The 6,209-nt window shown below is 44.2% G+C and overlaps 2 non-coding genes across 2 annotated transcripts; both read left to right on the top strand.

Annotated features, from left to right (window-relative positions):
- Positions 1-2,768: 2,768 nt before the first annotated feature.
- LOC121457203 lies at positions 2,769-2,917 on the top strand. Its single transcript, XR_005975702.1, has one exon.
- Positions 2,918-3,037: 120 nt separating this feature from the next.
- On the top strand, positions 3,038-3,157 carry LOC121457202. Its single transcript, XR_005975701.1, has one exon.
- The last annotated feature ends 3,052 nt before the right edge of the window (positions 3,158-6,209 follow it).

Raw genomic sequence — 6,209 nt, 5'->3', positions numbered from 1 at the left:
AATATTGTATACATAATAAATAAATATTTTTAAAAAAATTGTATGTTAACTGGTGGTGTTGCAAACCTTTAATCAGAGTATTTTGGAGGTAGACAGGTCTCTGAGTTCAAGGCCAGCCTGGTCTACAGAGCTATTTCCAGAACAGCTAGGACTGTTACACAGAGAAACCCGGTTTGAAAAAATCAAAACAAACTAATAAATTTATGTGTATACTGTATGTGTGCCATGTTATAACAGGTACTTCCTTGGACTGCCAGCTCCTGAGTAATGGAGACTTCTTATTAATTATGAAAGCTTGGACTTAGTTTAGGACTTAGTTCCCAATTAGCTCTTAAAACCTAAGTTAACCCTCGGCCAGGTGGTGGTGACACACAACTTTAATCCCAGCACTTGGGAGGCAGAGGCAGGCAGATCTCTGTGAGTTTGAGACCAGCCTGGTCTACAGAGCTAGTTCCAGGACAGGCTCCAAAGCTACAGAGAACCCTGGCTCAAAAAAAGTAAGTTAACCCTTTTATATTAAACTACATCGTGCCATGTGGCTCATTACCTCTCCTCAGTAAAGTGCTTCTGACTTCCTTTGAGTCTGGCTGGTGAATTCCAACTTCAGATTTGTTCCTAAGTTCCTATCTCTCTCTAGAAGTCCCTTCTATCATCTCCTGCCTAGCTATTGGCCATTCAGCTCCTTATTAAACCAATAAGACAGTGCCTTAGACAGGTGAGGTAGAACAGAGACGCATCGTCACATATAGTGTACAAAAAGATTATCCCAGGCTGGCCAATGGTGGCACACGCCTTTAATCCCAGCACTTAGGAGGCAGAGGCAGGCGGATCTCTGTGAGTTCGAGACCAGCCTGATCTACAAGAGCTAATTTCAGGACAGGCTCCAAAGCCACAGAGAAACCCTGTCTCGAAAAAAAAAAAAAGAAGAGTATCCCAACATCACATTCACGCAGGAGCTGTTGGAATCCAGAAGATGATGTTGCATCCTCTGGAAATGGAGTTACAGAAGTTGTGAACCACCATGTGGATGCTGGTAACTAACTCTGTTCCTCTTATAAGAGTAGCCAGTGCCCTTAGCTGATGAGCCTTCTCCCCAGTTCCTGTCTGCCCTTCTTTTCCTTTCTTTCTTTCTTTTTTTTTTTTTTTTTTTTTTTTTTTGATTTTTCAAGACAGGGTTTCTCCTTAGCTTTTGGTTCCTGTCCTGGAACTAGCTCTTGTACACCAGGCTGGCCTTGAACTCACAGAGATCCTCCTGCCTCTGCAACCCAAGTGCTGGGTTTAAAGGCGTGCGCCACCACCGCCCAGCTCCTGTCTGCCCTTCTTACTGACTTTCCTTGGATGTACTACAGTATATTTTTTAGGACCCGTATGTGCCACTTGTGTATGAACAATTCTCTCCACCCTGTTTCCATGGTCACATTTTCTGTTTCTTTTTTCCCCTTCTTTCTCTAGATTCTTCACTGCATTCATTTTAAACTCATGTCTATGGAAGCTATGGATACCCAGAAAGCCTGAAAACACAGAATCTTGTTTCCTTTTGAAGTACCGAACTGGTGATTATTTTTCTGGGATATGAGACTCATTCAGTGAAAGTCAAAGATCAACAACCTGAGACAAAGCACCGCAAACTTATTTTCCGAGCTGGACAAACGCTGTGTGAGCATTTTGTGCACTGAGGTTGGTTCGGCACAGTGAACTCAGCATTCCTAAAAGGTGACATGTTGACCACAAGGCGTATCATTACTGCGCATTCCATGTATTGTAACATTCACAAGTCTTTTATTATGTATTTTCATCTGTTTCCAGATGTGGATCCTTTTCTTCTTTCTTTCCTTCTTCTCTCCTTTTTTGAGACAGGGGTCTTACTTTGAAGCCCTGTCTAGAACTCACTATGTAGACCAGGCTGGCCTAGAACCCATAGTCTGCCTCTGCACCCAAAGTGCTGATATTAAAGGCATATGCCACCGTGACTGACCAATTTTATTGCTGTTGTGTATTAATTTATTTTATGTATTTGGGTGTTTTGCCTGCATGTATGTTTGTGGCTTTGGAGGGCATTAGATCCCCTGGAACTGAAGTCACAGCTGGTTATGAGCCATCATGTGGGTACTGGAAACCAAATCCAGGATATCTGTAGCAAGTGCTCTTAACTGCTAAGCCATCTCTCCAGCACCACCAACAACAACCCTCTGTTGTTTGTTTTTCTTCCTTTGAGATAAGATTTCATTTAGCCCAGGCTGGCCTCAAATTCTAATTCACTAAGTAACCTAGCCTGGCCTTTAGTGCCTGATCCTCCTCCTTCCACCTGCCGAGTACTGGGATTACAGGTGTGAACATCGATCACACCTGTAATCCCAGGTGTGTAATTTCCTTCCTTCCTTTCATTGTTTAATTAACATTTCTTCACTGGCACACATGTCGATAGAGCTGGTCTGTGTCCGCATGCTCTCATTTGATTTTTTTTCTCTTCTTTTGAGGCAGGGTGACTGTACGTAGCTCAGACTGGCCTCAAAATTTGTATCCACCTGCCTCAAGCTCCGAACGCTGGGTTTCCTGGCATGGGCCACAATGCCTGGTCAGTGATCTAGCTTTGAATACAGAACTAAATGCATCCATGCGTGTATTGAAAACCAGAAGTAGTGAAAGAGCTGCGATCTATTTTGGCCCTTCTCTGTGTGTGTCAGTAGTCAGCATCTGCGGCCCAGTTAAGAGGCGGAAACTATTCCAGAACCTTCCTAGCAATGCCCAGCATCCACTTAAGAAAGTGACAGGTACAGGGGAAAGGCTCCTGTGTGGCTGAAGCTGCCCGAGGTGGGTGCAGCCTTGTACCAGACAGCCCGACCTTGACCTAAAGAAAATCCCCAGGGTGGTGGTGGCGCACGCCTTTAATCCCAGCACTTGGGAGGCAGAGGCAGGCGGATCTCTGTGAGTTCGAGACCAGCCTGGTCTACAAGAGCTAGTTCCAGGACAGGCTCCAAAACCACAGAGAAACCCTGTCTCAAAAAACAAAAAACAAACAAACAAAAAAACAAAAAAAATGAAAAAAAAAAAAAAGAAAATCCCCAGAGGAACACGTTCCCTGGGGTTGGAATTTGCAGTAACAGGTGTGAGAATCCTAGCAGCAGTTTGGTGATCATGTATGATACTGCAAACAGGACAAAAGAGAAAAAAAAAAAGAAAGAAAGTGACAGGTCAGCCCACAGACAGTTTACTTTAACAGAATAGCTTGAGAAAACAATAAAAGAAAGCTCTAGAAGGTATTACTTCCTTAGGAGTTTAAACATTTTTTGAGGCCTGTCCTAGTTCTTTTTCTTTTCTTTTCTTTTTTTTTTTTGATATGGTTTCTCTGTAGTTTTGGAGCCTGTCCTGGAACTAGCTCATGTAGACCAGGTTGGCCTCGAACTCACAGAGATCCGCCTGCCTCTGCTTCCCCAGTGCAGGAATTATAGGTGTATATCACCATGCTCAGCTTCTTTTCTTTTCTTTTCTTTTCTTTCCTTTCCTTTTCCATAATATCTTGAAGGACACAAATTCCTGCCACACAAATAAATGACCTAATGATGTCTTGGGAATGTCTGAAGCTAGTTGGAGCATACCTAACGATAGAAACTCTGTCACACTGTGATTTCAGCACTGGGGAGGTGGAAGCAGGAGAATGAAGAGTTCAGTGCCAGCCTCCACTACCTAATGAATTCAAGGCCCGACTAGGCTACATGCAACCCATCTCAAGAACAAAAAAGAAAAAGGAAAGGTCTTCGTTGTTGTTGCTTCGTGTTGTTGTTTTTTGTTTTTTGCTTTTTTTTTTTTTTTTTTTTTTTTGGTTTTTTGAGACAGGGTTTCGCTGTGGCTTTGGAGCCTGTCCTGGAACTAGCTCTGTAGACCAGGCTGGTCTCGAACTCACAGAGATCCGCCTGCCTCTGCCTCCCAAGTGCTGGGATTAAAGGCGTGCGCCACCATCGCCCGGCTGTTGTTGTTGTTTTTTATCTACTTTAGGGGATGGAGAGATGGCTCAAGGGTTAAGAGTACTGGCTGCTCTTCCAAAGGACCCATGCTCTCTTCCCAGCCCCCACAAAGCAGCTCACAACCACTTGATACTCTAGTTCCAAGAGATCCAGTACCCTCTTTTGACCTCCCAAGACATACATGCAAGCAAAACCCTCGTATACATAAAATAAAAAGTTCAGCTCCTGGCCTTAGCACCATCTCCCTTGAAACTCCTGTGCCATGGGAGCGAAGTGGAGGAAGAAGCGAATGTGCAGGATGAAGCACAAGAGAAGAAAGGTGAGGCTGAGGACCCAGTAAACTAGCCTGTCCACACACAAAGGCCGAAGGAGCAAAGAAAGGGGTGATAAAGGCCAGGACGCTGGTACAAGTTGTAGGAGTGTGTGCTACCGTCGGGGTAAGTCTCAGTGGGCCTGGAACCTCACCATCTGCTCGCAGAGACCACCTAAGAGACTTGACTGCCTTTGTTACAACCAAAACAGTTCTACCAGCCCTTTGCCCTGGGCCTGTGGCATTCTGGACTAGTTCTGAGCTCACTTGTTGCCAAGGGTAACTTGTGTATAATAAACCATCTTTCTCGCTATCTCAGCTGAAGAATAAAAAAAAAAAAGTTTAAAAAAATTTAAAAAAAAAACCTTTTTTTTTTTTTTTTAAAGAAACTTTGTCTAAGGGCTGGAGAGATGATTCAGAGGTTAACAGTACCAGTTGCTCTTCCAGAGGTCCTGAGTTCAATTCCCAGCAACCACATGGTGGCTCACAACCATCTGTAATGAGATCTGGTGTCCTCTTCTGGAGTGCAGACACACACACAGGCAGCACTGTGTACATAATAAATAAATAAATCTTTAAAAAAACAAAAAAGAAAGAAAGTATGTCTAATCCCAGCACTGGAGAGACAGAAATAGGCAGTTCTCAGTGAGTTCAAGATCAGCCTGATCTATAGAGTGAGTTCCAGGACAACCAAAGCTACACATAGAAACCTCGTCTCAGAAAAATACAGTAAGTAAATAAGTAATGAAATAAATAAATTAACTAACTAGCTCACTTTGTCTTCTCTGTGGACTTGGTCTCCTGTACAGGGCTCTTTATTCTTCAACAAGCTCTTTGGTTTATATCCAGACTGAGGCTTATCAATTCTCTGCTCTTTGAAAATGAGCTTCTCCTTTAGTTCCGGCCCTTGGGAACCTGGGAGACAGAGGCAGGTGATTCTCTGTTAGTTCGAGGTCAGCCTGGTCTATGAAGTGAGTTCCAGGATAGCCAAAGCTGTTTCACAGAGAGACCCTGTCTCTAAAAACAACACAACACAAAACAAAACAAAAGGAACTCAGCGGAGAATGATGGTGCACACCTATAACCCCAGCTCTCAGGAGGCAGAGGCAGGAGAGCAATATTTCTGAGAATAGGAGTTTAACCTGGTCTACAGATAACAAGTTCCAGGCCATCCTGAATAATGAGACCCTGTCTCAAAAGGAAAAAGAAAAATCATGCCCTATCTATATCAAATGAGCAAGAAAGAAGAAATGAGTCGACGGGAGCCTGTCATAAGAAATGGTTCAGGTGAGCCGGGCGGTGGTGGTGCACGCCTTTAATCCCAGCACTCGGGAGGCAGAGGCAGGCGGATCACTGTGAGTTCGAGACCAGCCTGGTCTACAAGAGCTAGTTCCAGGAGAGGCTCCAAAACCACAGAGAAACCTTGTCTCGAAAAACCAAAAAAAAAAAAAAAAAAAAAAAGAAAGAAAGAAATGGTTCAGGTGCCCGCCAGTTACCTGGCAGCAGGGAAATGACTGTGGTTGCTGGTGATTTTTTCCCACCAGTAGCTGTCATCACAGTTTCCAGAAAAGCTGCCAAGAAATCGCAGGAATTAGCATTTCACACAGCCACTCCCACACGCAGAAACACACTCAGAGGCCTTGGAACACTGCCCGACTGCTCTTTGCCCTCCTGCCTTCCCTTCTTCCCACCATTCCAGATAAACAGGCAAGGTGTTTGACTCACCTTTGTGTAGAAGACTTCCGAAGGTGCCTCCCTCTGCCCGTGCTCCTGAGGTCTTTAATCTCAACTGTTCCTAAGAATCAAAAAACCCCAGGGATAAACATCTTACCCTATTTTCCCTTTTCCCTTTCTCCTCTGACTGCCTCTCCTCCAACAATACCCTCAAGTCTCTAGCTCTTTAGACACTTAGCACACTTCTGTAGCTAGCAACCCAG

The sequence above is a fragment of the Microtus oregoni genome, unplaced genomic scaffold (assembly GCF_018167655.1).
Source record: "Microtus oregoni isolate MIOR12 unplaced genomic scaffold, Mior012 000015F_ref0000493, whole genome shotgun sequence".
NCBI lineage: Eukaryota > Metazoa > Chordata > Mammalia > Rodentia > Cricetidae > Microtus > Microtus oregoni.
This window is presented reverse-complemented; position numbering and strand designations above follow the sequence as displayed.